Genomic DNA, 16,414 nt, shown 5'->3' with positions numbered 1-16,414 from the left:
TTCTTTCTTGCCCATTGTTGAGTATTGCCTCCCATACTTGTCGTAAGCGGCAATTTTCACTTCCGATCCCTCTGTGTAGGTAAAGACATAAAGTCTTTTTTGGTCTATCAACTCTCCGGTGTAGGGTTCTTCACATCTATAATAGAGATCTTGCTCCCCATTATTATATTTGTATAGCCCCACATAGATGTTATCAGTGTTGATCCTTGTAGTTTCATTTTCTCTTCTTAACCTCGCATCAGGGAAGTTCATTATTGGTGCTTTCTCCTCAAGTTCTTCATCTACTTTGGCTTTGGTGCCCATCAATCCCCACTTGTCCACAATGTTAGGGTTTAGGACTACCAAGTACATGGTACCCTCGTCATCTATATATCTATCTCCGCTATAGCTCACAGGCACTAAGTCCTTGAACTCACTAGGTCTATCTTCTATCTTTACACAATAGCGGTCCATTCCATCTTTGTAGATCTTGGCACCTTTCTCATTGTCGTACTGGTATTTTATGAACAATAGCTTCATTGTGGCGGAAGGGGTTGATGATCCTACTGCCATATTTTCTCTGTTGTTCAGGTTCAAGTGTTCCAAGTGTTCGGTGAAAATCTCGTAAGATCTCTCCGAAGAAGTATCAGAAACACTTCCTTCAAAGATCGGCTCTAATGGTTGCACCCAACTTTGGTTTACACTTCCCTCGGTTGATATGACACTTGCTTGTTCCCCTTGTTTTGGTTGGTTATTATGGAGATTCCTGCCCGATCTCAAATTCATCAATTCCCCTAAAGGACTTTAACTTTTCCGTCTAGGCAATTTGTTTTCCCAAGTTTTTGTGGTCAGAATTGATCCAAACTAATTGATACTTGGTCAATTGTTTAATCTTGTCAGTTGGACAACTTCTGTTTCATCAAGTGAGAATTTTGTTGCAGTTATGCTGAAAAAGACATTATACGCGGATGATGTCTTTTTTCACAAATTTGGACTATTTTGGTTATGCTCACTCTCAGTAGCCCCCTTATGCTCTGTCCACTCACAAAATTCAGTTTGAACTCTGTTTGAGCAAGTTATGGCTGATTTAGGCTTTTCTTGGCAATTTTTCGCTTTTGACTTGTTTTGGTTCAATTGTGATCCAAATGGGATGAAACTTGAAATATAACCTCTAGACAGCTATTACAATGGATCTGTGTTGGCAAAGTATCAAAATATGTCCAAAATTAGGTCAAAGACATTATACGCGTATGATGTCTTTTTCATCAATTTGGGTCAAGACTTGATATTTATGCTTTCTACAGTGTTTGTAACAATCTTGTCACGTCAGATATCAAACATAAGCAGTGGATGTGCTAAAAGACATGATACGCGTATGATGTTTTTTGTCCCAGATTTTGACTATTCTTGGTTTTAAGCCTTCTCCAATGTTTATAATTGAGTTTCAAGTGTTTTTGTCAGGTTTGAATGTAAAAACAAGATCTGAATCCAAAATTTCCTATTCTTTGCGTTTCTTGGACTCCGACTTGTCTTTTTGGGTTTCTTTGAGTGTTAATGCTCTTGTTTTAAGTTGAAATTAGGGTATAACCCCCCTTTTGAACACTCTGGTAAAGTCAAAATTTCTGTTTTGGTCTCTGTTTGGTCATTTAGACATCATACGCGTATGATGTCTAAAGTTGCAGATTTCCAGTTTTTTGGCACAAAATCCTTCCTAAAGCTTTCTCAAGTGCTCAGCAACTCCCAGATACACAGAAAATTTCTCTGACTTTTGTTTACTGCAAGTTTCACTACTAACTCGACGATTTAGTGATCTAACATGCAATCAACCATATCAAGCAAATACTCCAATGATTACTAGCTCTAGATCAGGATCAAATGAAGTCCTACCTAAGCTATTCCTAATCATAAAATGGGTTTGGTAATTGTGATTTTAAAGAGATCCACTGTCACTCACGGACTAGCAAATTCTTCTTCTATCAACGACTACTCAACACCAACAAAACAACAACCAAATCTAAGCTAAACTAAAAATACCGTCAACACGGAAGACCTAGGAATACCCCACTTCCTAGTATCTCTCGAGATCTTCGGAGTCCACCACTCCTAGATATTTTCTAACTAAAGTATACAAAGTAGTTTATACGACTCACCTCGTAGGATTAGTCTAAGGTCACCTATTTAGGGCTCTCGTCCCCGGCAACGGCGCCAAATGTTAAGGCGGTTACGCCGCTAGCGGAAGCTAAATAGCGATAACTCAACCAACAACAGAATTTGTCAGACGAGGACGGAGCTTGACCCGCACGCGCATGGAAACAACTAGGTGGGTGTCAAATCACCTACTCGACCTTCTAATGACAATCACTACTAAGGAAATCAAATCTAAGTTCTAAAATACGCAAGTGACTGAAATCCGTACTACGAACGAATGCTATACCAAACAGGATCTAGAATCATTGAATCGATCTCAAACTCAAGGGGAAGTCTATACACTAGGTAAGAACAACACTCTAAAGACGTGAACTGCAAAATCAACCTATAACCACTCGATGAGGTAAACGCGCATGAAGACAGGCCGAAAAATACAAGTGACCGAAACTTGACCCTGATGGTACTAATGTGTAGCTCTACTCATTGTGGTTCTATAGATATGCTGCATGCTCAATTCCGACACACGAGTTGGAAGAAAACTCACACCGAAGCTCGTAGGAACTTACCACACATAGAAGCCGATAGCGAGCACTCTTGGTATCTGTGCGTAGCAAGTAGATAAGACTCTCACTCTCTCTCTCTCTCTCAGACACAGTCACGGCGCTCAAAAAACTCACTTTGATTAAAAATCTGAATCCCCCCCCCTTTTAGGTTACAAAAACTTTGGCTTATATATCTCAGCCTTGGAGGTGAGAACATCTCTAACTAATTACATCAGCAAGTGAAATTACTTCGGGATTACAAGCTGGAAACTCAATTGAGTCCCGTTACTTAATGAATGGCTCAAATCAAAATCAATGTCGGAAAGACATTTATTACAATCAATGGTTACAAAATGATGAGTGTGAGCAAAAATGTGGGTGTGATCCTCTGCTGGCTCAACATATATCCACAAAGTTGCCTTATGAGCTAAAAAAAACTTAGCATTTTTTTTGGAGTATCGATCTCACCATTAACCTTATTCGTGCACAACATTTTTAAACCTAAAATGTGTGAAAAAACGGGTCCTATTTTTGGCAACTATACCACTCTAAACTTCATGTTTGTGAGGTTTAGATGGCTAGAGGTTAGGCCTTCATAGTTCTCAACATGTTTTGATGCTTGTAGGGAGAGCTAAGTGTTAAAATTGAAAGTTATGACCAATTTACAAGAATTGCATAATCCTGTTTTTTGGCCAAAATTAGCACTTTTATGATTTTTGTGGTGGCTTTCTTGATATCCAAATTCAATTTTGATTGTGTGAGTGTAATGTATAACATAAAGCTAATCTTCCTTGAGTTTTGGGGGACCTAATATGCTATATAGCATAGTATATGATGATGGTTGAGTTTTTTGATTGCTGAAGAATACGATACATTTTAGAGTAGCAAGTATAACTTTCTCAATATTGCTAGTTTCTTAGGCCAATTGTGTGTATTTTGTAGGTAGTAACCATATCTAATAATCATAGACTACAAACTTGGCTAGATATTGAGTAGTTTCTATGGGTTTCTAGAGGTCATAATGCTAAACCCAGTTTTTTCATGTTTGCTGTATTTAGCACTTTATCATTGCCCCCAAGAATCCAATTGTAAGAGATCCATTATCCTTTTGACATGCTCCATGGCTCCTTTTGGATCCAAAGGCCCAAAGGGAACTAAGAAATCATGTATATAGTATCTGTATTGAGCGTGACTATAGAAACTTTGATGATAGGTCCGTAGAATGGCAAAAATGTAACTTTTTTGTAGCTTTTTTTTTGCCCAAAAAAAAATTAGTGAGGTAAAAGCAACCATATGTTTTGGTCACCAACCCATTGAAGTTAACGGGGCATTTTATCTCATGTCCTACGAAAATCCCCACTCTCATTTATATGCAATCAACAGTAAGAAATTGCTGTTTTGGAAAAAATGCACTGGTCCATCAACTTTGGAGGCTTGTAGTGACCAAGGGATGAGAAAAATTACAAGTTTCTCATTTTTTCCATATATATAACGTCCTCTGTGTGTGTGTGTGTGTGTGTGTGTGTGTGTGTGTGTGTCTCCTCTATGCGCAGGCACCCAACCCTCTCTGCCTTGAGCTCTCTCATTAGGACATCACTTAGCACCCATTGATATCTCTCAGGTAAATATCTTCAATTTTCATCAATTTATCAAGGTTATCGTTTACATACCTGAGAGGTTGAACCTACGAACGAACACATCCTCTCCGGTCCTCCCAAGGTTGCATAAGCTCTCATCGTTCTAGTCTCTGCTGGTCATTGCAATGAAAACATTGGTCTATATTTATAAATCACCTTGTGTATATATGAATCACCTCGCACTGTTCAACCTGTCAGCTATACACGTGCATCACCTTGAATGCAAATTTGTAGAAGCTGCAACTATAATGCCAACTCCAACACATAATTGCTTATATACGAAACCTCCATCTTTTCCAAGAAATTGAAAACATCCTTGTTTGGTCCATCATAGAACTTTGGGTATGCCAAGGCCATTGTAAAAAACTAGGAACCTTAAGAAGGCTCCTCAATGGGGGCACCAAAAACTCTGGGGAGAGAAATCCGACAGGGAGTGCCTCTATGTGTTCTCCCTACAGCTTGGAAACAATACACCCCAAAGGGAAAAAAGGGTGCCACCAACTAAAGGTCTGGACCTTTTCACCAAAACTTCACTCATCACTAACTCACACACACACTCCCCTCCATCCTCTCTCACTTGCTCACACTTTTCAAAGAAACTTAGCCAATGAGCAGAATGAGAAGGAGATCATAGAGAAATGGAATATGATATTGCTTACTTCACAAGCATGCACACTAAGGCCTCGTTGGGCCTAGATACATAAACACTTACCACTTGTAGAGCATGTGCAAGCACCAAGACTAAGGAAGTATGGCACATCAACTATCCTTGTGAACTCAATTGGCAGGTTTCACAAGGCCTTCAAGCTCTCCATTCATTGATGCTCCATCCAACAAATATCCATAGCCAACACCGTGGCCTCCACATAAACATGAGAACATAAACCAAGATCTCTCACTCTTTCTCTCTCACATACACATGCCAACACATGGCACAAACACACCCCTGATAAAATGGATTTTTTGAAGGGCAAAGCCTTAGCCTAACAAAATGAACATAACTTGTACTAAAAAACCCCATCATGTCCATTACAAGCTTGGGTTTTAATGAATTACCCACCATCAACAAGAGGAATCAACAAGAGGTCCCAAGAACATATAGCAAGGACTACGGTCAAGGGACTAACTTCCTATAATCCAAAGACCCCAAATATGTACAAGAAGAGGGTTCATATAGGAGAGAGGGGAGCCTGCCTATACATAGTAGCATCTGGCTTGTAAGGGAATGTAAATTTGTGGAAAAAACAAGCTATTTGTCTCTAGATATTATTGTTAAAATGAGTGAGAGAGGGGGGTTAACTTGCTAGCAAGAATGGTGGATTTACTTTTTCAAAAAGTGGAATTTCCCTTCTTTAAGATTCTAGAGACATAGAGAGAGGAGTTGACCTACTTAACACTAGAATAGTAACAGGACACTTTTATGTCCTTGGACACTTTTGTGTCCTGTTAAGTGACCATTTTGCTCGAATTATTTCAAGAGTATGAAAATGAATTTCTAGGTGCTATATATCCACAAAGTTGCCTTATGAGCTAAAAAAAACTTAGCATTTTTTTTGGAGTATCGATCTCACCATTAACCTTATTCGTGCACAACATTTTTAAACCTAAACTGTGTGAAAAAACGGGTCCTATTTTTGGCAACTATACCACTCTAAACTTCATGTTTGTGAGGTTTAGATGGCTAGAGGTTAGGCCTTCATAGTTCTCAACATGTTTTGATGCTTGTAGGGAGAGCTAAGTGTTAAAATTGAAAGTTATGACCAATTTACAAGAATTGCATAATCCTGTTTTTTGGCCAAAATTAGCACTTTTATGATTTTTGTGGTGGCTTTCTTGATATCCAAATTCAATTTTGATTGTGTAAGTGTAATGTATAACATAAAGCTAATCTTCCTTGAGTTTTGGGGGGACCTAATATGCTATATAGAATAGTATATGATGATGGTTGAGTTTTTTGATTGCTGAAGAATACGATACATTTTAGAGTAGCAAGTATAACTTTCTCAATATTGCTAGTTTCTTAGGCCCAATATGGTGTGTATTTTTGTATGGTAATAATATCTATTAACATAGACTACAAACTTGGCTAGATATTGAGTAGTTTCTATGGGTTTCTAGAGGTCATAATGCTAAACCTAGTTTTTTCATGTTTGCTGTATTTAGCACTTTATCATTGCCCCCAAGGTTCCAATAGTAAGAGATCCATTATCCTTTTGACATGCTCCATGGCTCCTTTTGGATCCAGAGGCCCAAAGGGAACTAAGAAAACATGTATATAGTATCTGTATTGAGCGTGACTATAGAAACTTTGATGATAGGTCCGCAGAATGGCAAAAATGTAACTTTTTTGTAGCTTTTTTTTTGCCCAAAAAAACATTAGTGAGGTAAAAGCAACCATATGTTTTGGTCACCAACCCATTGAAGTTAACGGGGCATTTTATCTCATGTCCTACAAAAATCCCCACTCTTATTTATATGCAATCAACCGTAAGAAATTGCTGTTTTGGGAAAAATGCACTGGTCCATCAACTTTGGAGGCTTGTAGTGACCAAGGGATGAGAGAAATTACAAGTTTATCACTTTTTTCCATATGTAGTAGTTATTGAACTATAAGCTCATGAAAGGCTTTTTCAAAATGAGGGGATCTACTATGGTTTTGGAAATTTTTCCCAAAACCCCGAAAGGACACTTTTATGTCCTGTTAGGTTACCATTCTAGTGTTAAATAAAAAAATGGCTTCCATAAAGGGGACTGGACTTCCCCAAAGTACATGCTTCCCCAAAGCACATGCTTCATAAGTCGACATCTCGTCTGCTACATTGAAGTAAACGCTTTCTGCCAAAGTCAGCATAATGGTAGAAAGTGCCAATTCATCCATTTCGCTCCATTCATCTTCGTCCATATCTTCTGGTTTTATCCCCTTGAGCTTTATAGGTTATATCTGCTTCTTTTGTACCAACACGTGTCAAATCTGCTTCTTCCACCATGGGGAATTGGTTCCATCCAGCTTCTTGATATTGTAAAGAGCAGTGTCTTGTGATCCAGCCATAGCTACGCTTCACAATAGTTTACTTTCCTCAGAAAAATTCGGCAGAGTTTCCCCTGTAAACTGACCTCTGAACCAATATCAACCTGTCAAATGAACCAAGAAAGCTTCAGATTCTGCAGAAATTTTGGCAGAGTCTCCTTTGTAAAATGGCTCTGGTGTACTAAAAAAACATCTCAAAAAACACTGTCTCTCTAACACTGTAAGGTGCGGGTAAACCTGTCCTTCACCTATACTGGCTCTCACTGTCCTCTCATTGTCCTGTAAGCATAGACTGCGACAATTCCTCAATGGAAGTAAAGCAAAGATGCAATCCCAACTATCTAACTCATAGTCAATACATCCTAGCTGCCTATCTAAGGGTGCTCGAGGGATCGCTCCAAGATTTGTATCACCGAAAGGATCTCAACATTCGAGAATCCCCCAACTCAATAAAACCTCACTCGACTCTCAACAAAGGCTGCAGTAAATCTGACAGTACATAGACTTCCCACAAAGTCATACATCCAAAAATTTCCCCCTGTATGATGCTGTAATCGCTGCAGCGGTTGTTTGCTGCGTGACTCACAACCAGCAAACCCTCAATAGACATACATCATCTCTGACAATACATCCCATGTGGAAGTAGCTGCAATGTCAGGATGAAATCTGGAATATCAAGCAGCAAACACAAGCTACCTTCTGATGGACTAGTGGATGTCGCCTACAGTCTGTGTGTAGGTGCGCTCGTGTCGTATGTGACATGCCTCCAACAACTGTGAGCAGTCCTTCATTGTGTAGACAACCACAAACCAGCACTCTAGAAGTGCAGATATCCTTAGCACTTACAGTGATAGGCCGAAACCCCAAATTTGCAGAGTCAGATCTGCACCCGCCAAGACCACGTAGTCGAAAATGGCCTGCGTAGAGCTTTGTTGAAGCCGAACGGTGGCCGTGTCTTCGCCTATCGAATCTCACTCCAATCTGAGCAAGTGACTCTGGCTACCTGCAAATGGTGCCCCGAGCCTCGATTTGAGATCTGATACCAGTTGAAGGAGTACGAGCGGAAGTGCGACGCGGGAGAGAGTGCGAGAAGAAGAGCACGACGATATGGTGAACTCGCTCTACTGTCATGTGTAGAGCATAGAGAGTTCTTATTAGGTTTTAACAAAATAATATGTGTACATACCTGGCGGCCCGCCCACTTACCTGGGAGATCACATTGGGCTTTATACCCCAACACTATTGTGAATTAAATAATTACTATTTTTTAATCATTTGTTGTGGCCATTTAGAGCTATATAAAGAAGTGGTTTTCAATATATTTGGACAAGCATACACCCCCATCCCACTCTCTGTCTCTCTCCCCCCCCCCCTCTCTCTCTCTCTCTCTCTCTCTCTCTCTCTCTCTCTCTCTCTCACCTTTCTTGAAACCTAAACCCTCTCTAACATGGCCAATTCTAGTGGTAGTGGGATGGGATCCAACATATGTAGGTTGGATCCCGCAATAGAGAAAAAGACAGTGGATGAGAACACAAAAAAATCTAAAGAATCTGCTTCTTCAAGTATTGACGGAAGCTTCCATGCCGGTAGATATAAACAAATGTAGCGATAGTGGATGAGAACACAAAAATCTAAAGAATCTTCTTCTTCAAGTATTGACTGAAGCTTCCATGTGGGTAGATACAAACAAGTGTAGCGAAGATACTACAAGCTTTTCAATCTCTACGGGAAATTTAGGTGGGCTTTCTATTATTTTTATCTAGATGTATACTGATCTAGAACTGCATTTTTTCTAAAATCTAGTCTTTAACTGTTGTCACTCTCTAGTTATTTAATCTTATCTTGAACTTTTTTCTTTGGCTCATCATGGTCTGCTGACTTGGGTTCACACAACTAACACACAAACATTGAAAATTCTACAATATATATATATATATATATATATATATGTATATGCATACTCTTACATGAATATATACATGTACTAGTACATTAATAATATAAAAACAGCAAAAACAAACAAACACACACACACACATGTCAATAACATATTTCTCATCAAAATAAAGAGTCATTTTTAAATAAATAGATTCAAATTACAATAACCTTATTGTAAAGTCCATATTAATACACAAAGTTCAATCAAATTCATATCAACATAGTTTATAAAATCAAGTATTATCATTTGATAAAATTCATGGAATATGTGGCCAATTAAATGCCGTCTACTATGATTCCACAAAAAAGGACAATCAGTTAATTTTTTGGGTATGTGGACAATCAATGCATATAGGTTGATTTTTTGCAATTCAATGCTCTACTGTGCATTCCAATCACAATTAAATCTAGCAAAAAACAAAAGCTATATAATACTCCAAATCTAAGGCATAAACTATAGGATGCCAATTATAATCCACACACGAGAAAAATATTTAAAGCAATGAGGATACTAAGATAGATAGAAATTATAATGAGTTTTCAACTAGATTCACACACACACACACCTACATCCACACACACACACACACACACGATTCATTTAATGATCATTCATATGGTTTATTAGAAGATTCTTTTTGAGATAACAAGAAATATTCTTTGAATAGTGGCAATAATAAGAAGAGATGGGCTTAAAAACTTCATATCTTGCTAAAAAAAGAGAAAAATAATGATAAACAAGAATAAAAATATTCTATTTGAAGTGAGAGGTAACAAAGATCTCTTAAATTAATATTTTTAAATAAATTCAACATTTTACATTGCCTTGAATTCATTTGGAATGTTTAAAGTTCATTAGATATGTTGATTGACTGTTAAAATTCTTATGTAATTACAAGATATTTGAATGGTCATTGAATCTTTTAGCCTTTTAAGTTACATAGATATTGAATGACCATGAAGTCTTTTGACCTTTCATTAATGGAAGTTAAAAATGAGGGGTCATTATGTCTTTTGACCTTTCACATGATCTTTAATTTGAAGGGTCATTATGCCTCTTAACCTTTCCAATAACCATGAATTTGAAGGGCTTTTTTGAGCCTTTAACTTCCTCCTACCTATTTAAGGAATTGGAGAGAAGAGAGAATACCTATATGGTGATGTATCCTCAAAAGCAAGGCATATCAACTTTGCAAAAAGTAAGGCAAACTCTCTCTCTCTCTCTCTCTCTCTTTTTGTCGCTGTCTCTCTCTTATGATAATCTCTCGTCCTCTCTTGTCTACCTCATGAGAGAAGATAGACACGAGATAATATAATGTGTGTCTTATCTAAGTATGTGTAACCTTGTCTTCAAAAAGCAAGGAATGTGTGTTACATTTACTAGCATGATTTTCTCTATTATACTTTTCTTATGTTTTGGACATTAATAACAAGTCCATCTACATTGAAGCCTATTGAATGAAATGATTGGAGAGCATAATGTGTTATAAGAATTCATCCACCATGTATGGTTATGCACTCATAAGAGTTCTAATTTGTATGGCTAGGGTTTTAGGGCGTTTTTGAATTTTGGCGAAATTGGAGTGGACAGCCAAGTGTGAATAGGCACCCTTAAATGCCTATAAAAAGGAGTCTTTAGGGTTAGAAATGTGCATTTTTTATCTCAATTTTTGTAGAGAGCTCTAAGAAATTAGGAAGTACTCTTCTGTTCTCTCCATACTTTTCTATACTCTCTAATTGATTCATATCTTCTTATAGAAGTATTAATCTCTTCTAATTACTCTCTAATCAAGTAAGACTCTCTTAAGCATGAATTAATCTCATGTTTGCAGGTTTTATAAGTGGCTACATTTTTGTATTTTATGCATGATTTTGTGGTTGAATTGTTGATTAGTGAATGATTGATATGTTTATGTGCTAATATATATATATATATGCATATACATACATACATACATACATACATACATACATATATATATATATATATATATATATATATATATATATATATATATATATATATATATATATATATATATATATATATCGATACAATGCCCAGAGCTAGACTGATGCGCAGACTGGAGGAGATGGGTGTACCCACACAGTTGATTTGGGGAGTCACGACTCTGTACAGGTCAATAGTGGGGCATGTACGCACTCCAGAGGGGACTTCTAATTTAGTTCATTCCACTATCGGAGTCAGGCAGGGTTGCCCACTATCTCCTACACTATTTGGCATGTATGTGGATGAGGTTTTTGACTACATTGAGAGGGATAATTATAGAGGAACACAATTGACAAGGACATGGATCCCACTATTGTTATATGATGATGATATTGTTTTGATTTCTGACTCTCTGGAGGGGATTCAGAGTCACTTGGATACTTTGCACACATTTGGTCAGGATAGTGGATTGTCCGTTAACCTTGGGAAAACCAAGGTTATGGTGTTTAACAGGAGGTCCGCACCCACATTTACATATGTGTCATAAAAACTAATATCTAACCAACCCAAATGATTTTCTCATATTAAATTGATCACTTAATGTGGGAGAATAAACGGGAACAAGGGTTAAGATATAGACATGTGCTTATAGATATATCTCAACAAAGGGCCAATGGTAAAGGGGCCCAAATGAGAGATGGTCTATCAAAGAGCAAGGGTAACCAATGTAGCATAAGACCTTAGGGTTAGCTTCATTGAAGAACTCCAATAATATGGGTAAACGTCCTTCGACCTTAGGTAAGCTAGGGCTGAGCTTGAGGCGCGGGAACCCGGCCCAGCTCGAGGTGCTTGTCCTGCTTGTCACGCTTGATGACTAAGGTGCTTGAGGTGCTTGATATGCTTGAGGTGCTTAATGATTGATATGCTTGACATGCTTGAGATGTTAGGGGTGAGAACCAAGCCCAAGCTTAAAGTGCTTAAGGGACAAGCTTGTGGTGGGAACTGGGCCTATGCATGAGGGCTTGACGTGTCAAAAAGTCAAAGATTCAATCCCTACAAGGAGGGGGTGAGCCCTACATGAGGGGGGATGAGAGAGAACACCCACACACTCACACAAGGCATGCATGGTACAAAGAAAGCAAAAGGGACACTTGTCAAGTTCCTCCTCATGTTGCCCTCATTGTGTGCCTGAAGCCTATTGGTTGGCCACCCAAGGGGTCCAATGATAATTTAGGAGATTTAATAAATTGATTTTGCATTTATCTAGCCCTCTCTATCAAAGGGGAAAGGGGGGACACTTGTCTCAAGGCTACCCTTGCTGCTTGTAATGCCTCCTGCTTATGATTGGCTAGGCCTGGAGGGGTCCAATGAGCTTCAAGCATGAGCTACAAGGGGGAGTCGACCCAAGCAAGCTAGGGGGTTGCTTAGGGGGTATACTCACCCACAAACACTCACAAACACTCTCATTGTGTGCTAGGCAAGAGCTCCATCTCCTTCTCCAAGCTCCTTGAGAAGTTGAGAGCCTACACCAACACTCTTGGCTATGGAATGCAAATCCAACCAAGAGCTATGCTTCAATGCTTAAGCTTTCCATCTTCTCCATCTTCATTACTAATGCTATTATGTATGCTAAGCAAGAAGAGTGATGATAAGTGAGGAATTATTTCTTTCTCTTATGGAATACTTCTTCTTCCTCTTCCCTACCCTCACTACAAGAGGTTGTGTGCTCTTGTGACGCTGTTAGCGACGGAAATACACTGGGTTTTTATAACCCCCGGCGTCGCTAAAACCGTTGCTAATAGCGTCGCTACGAGAGCGTCACTATAGGCGTCGCGATATGCGTCGCTATATAGCGACGGTCATAGCGACGGTTATAGCGACGTTTACACAGAAGTCTATAGCGACGCTCCAGAGCCATAAATAGCGACGGTTATAGCGACGCCCGAGAGAATTTTTTTTTTGGTGACAGGGCATTGAATGCCCTGCCACCCATCAACCATATTGTACTTGATTCACTTTTTAAAAAAAGTGCAAGGGTAGATAATAGACCCAAAATAGTCACCCACAAGACGCATTGTTTGCAAAATTGACAAGCGTAAAATTGACAATTGTACACATCATAGGCAAAATGAACTGATTGGCAAATGTAATAATGACAATTGTACAACATCATAGGCATAAAGAATTGATTGGCAAAATGAATTGCGGTGACAAATGTAATAATATACATGGTTCAAAAAGACGTATAAAATCCGTCTCATGATACATAAGCTATGAGAAACCCTAAACTAATGCTATCTAGCTACGGCTAAACTGACATCGTCTAGTCAGACGTCTCATCGCGTCCAAGCGGCGTATCTGTCGGATTCTGCAAAAAAAGACAATAAGACAGCTTTCAGTAAGTAAGTCGGCTACCTCTATGACGTACCACCAGTTTGATGTAGACTTTGTAGGATGAAATATTACCTGCCAAAGCCACATAACTTACATGAGAGCTTTCAAGCACATAACTTGTAAAAGGGGGATGTTAACTATTTACATACTTACTTGTTCACAATGCTCGGGTAGTACGAAAGTGTCTCTTAGGTCAGTCCATTTCTTTGTAGAATCCACCTCAAGAAAACCTGACTCTCCTCTACGCACAGTAGCGTTGCGACCTTCCATGATTATCTTGAACCATTGCACGTCGAACAAGTCGACAAAAAATCCTCTGTAATCGATCCTCAAAATCTCTTGTAGCATGCCGAAGTAAGTGAGTTCCGCCACCACAGGATCTGCATCAGAGGAACGTCGTCGACTAGACTGTTCAAATTTTGCCATGATTCCACAATCTTGAGTAAAACGCTTTTTGTCGATCCGTTCCACCCTAAAATGTCGACCTTTACACCATGCTGCTGTGTATGACTTATACTACAACGAACAAAGATTATGAGTGGCCGTTCAAACGTTTAGAAATAAAGTCACTAGCTAGTCGTACATTGTAAACTTACCTTGGTCGCGCAACCCCGAGAGTACTCCCACTCTTCCTCAGTCACTTTGGCACCGCATTGTTGTGCGCTTTTCAATTGGTTGTGCAACCATCTTAAGCTCATGAATGTTGGTAGGCTCTCCAGACCCGTCGGATAGTGCATCGGTGGTCGTCTTCCCCGTCTCCACTCGATTCGTGCCCTTTGTCGCTCTTGCTTTGCATCCTCATATTGTGAAATCCACTTTTGCATCACTGGATTGTGAAGCATGCAAAATCGGTTGATTTTAGCCTCTAGATCTTCCGTCATCTTCTTCTCAACACCGAGATTGCACATGACAATCCCAGATATGCGCTCATCATCTATGGTTCGCCATAGCGTGTCCCGGGCTTTATCAAATCCATCTAGCCACTCTCCAATGTACACTAGGGACTCTGATACCAACCAACCTTCTGCCATGCTACCCTCCGGACGTGCCTTTTGACGCACATATTCCTTAAGCATTTTCATGAAACGTTCTAAGAAGAACATCCATCTGGAATGAACTGTGCCAGCTATTTCCACCTCATCAACTATGTGAACAAGAAGATGCACCTGAATGGTTAGCATGGTAGTAGAAAAATGTTTCTCAAACATGCACACAAGCTCCGCAGCATTTAGTTTGGTGAATGGTATGGAGTCTACATTGATCTCCTTTTGTGAGATCCATTGCACCAGCTTTGCAAGTATGTAGATTATGTTACGCACGTCGAGAGACAAACATCCCTCAATGGCAACCGGTAAAATAAACTGTAAAGTATGTGCAGCAATGATATTAAATTCCACATTTTATGCAATGATATTAAAGTCCACTATGAACGTACCTGACACATTTTATGCCAATCGTGTGACTTCAAACCGGTAAGCTTTCCTTCTTTAGTAAAACACGTTTGGAGCGAGTGCATTACGCCAATGGGGTTCCGCAAAGATCGAATGGTCTCTTTTACTTTGCATTCTTGGGCTCCTGTGAAAATCCATGGTGCTTTAGGGAGTTTTATCGATCCATCAGACGCTGTTTGCGGCCAATATTGCTCCATACGATCCACATTTCTAAGGTCAACTCTGGCTCCCAAAGTATCTTTCCTGCCGGTCAGATGGTCCCATAGTAGATTACCCACATTCTTGAATATGTGCATTGGATCGAGCAAGTGATTGATCATGAGTCGGGGCCAGTATGGTAACTCGTACCATAGAGATAGTCTCTTCATCCCTGGAGGCAATCCGTCATCGCACATCTCCTTCTGCTCTAACCATGCTTGTGCAGACATCCTTGGTGGCTCTCTTCCCAAAAAGCCATCGCGTAACACATGATTCTCTGGAAGATACACTTGATGACCTTTGTAGATTTGCTTCTTCAGTGAGGGCGCCCTACGGGCATTCAGTCTAGGTCCACATGTGACACATGCTCTGTATCCGCTTGTTTGAAGCCCTGCATGTATACACATGATAATAGATCAACTATGGGAAAAAACAAGATTTACAGTGTCTGAGTGAGGAGTGTCAATAGATCACCTGAGCATTCTGTTAGCCCGGGATAGTCATGCATGGTCCACATTAGAATGCCTCTGATCAAAGCATTCCGTCGTCCTGTGTGTCGGCTCATATCCACCACCTCTATGCCAATCCACAATTGTTGTAGCTCTTCCAATAGTGGACGAAGATACACATCCATATTCTTCACTTTATATCGCCCTGGCACAATCAAGCTTAGCCATAGGTGCCCCTTCTTCGTAGTCAACCACGGGGGAATGTTGTAGTTGACGATGACAACGGGCCATACACTGTAAGATGTTGATCTTTGACCAAATGGATTTACGCCATCCATAGCCAGGCCTAAGCGCAAATTTCGAGCTTCCCTGGCAAAATCCGACCATGTTCCATCTATATGTTTCCAGGCTGCGCAATCTGCAGGAATTCGTAGCACACCATCCGAAGATTTATTCTCCTCATGCCATGATGCTAGGGCGGCCATGGACTTACATTCGAAGAAATGCTTGATGCGAGGAAGCAGAGGAAAATGTCGCAAAACCTTTTGTGGAATTTTTGTCCCGTGGAGATCTACTCGATATCTTTCGGAATCACATTTCGGACACTTCTCCATGTCTATGTATTCCCCTCTGAAAAGAATGCAGTCATTAGGACAAGCGTGGATAGAATTGTAATCCATCCCCAAGTTTCGCAAAATC

The sequence above is a fragment of the Adiantum capillus-veneris genome, chromosome 2, assembly GCF_014529385.1.
Source record: "Adiantum capillus-veneris isolate H3 chromosome 2, ASM1452938v2, whole genome shotgun sequence".
Classification (NCBI taxonomy): domain Eukaryota; kingdom Viridiplantae; phylum Streptophyta; class Polypodiopsida; order Polypodiales; family Pteridaceae; genus Adiantum; species Adiantum capillus-veneris.
This window is presented reverse-complemented; position numbering follows the sequence as displayed.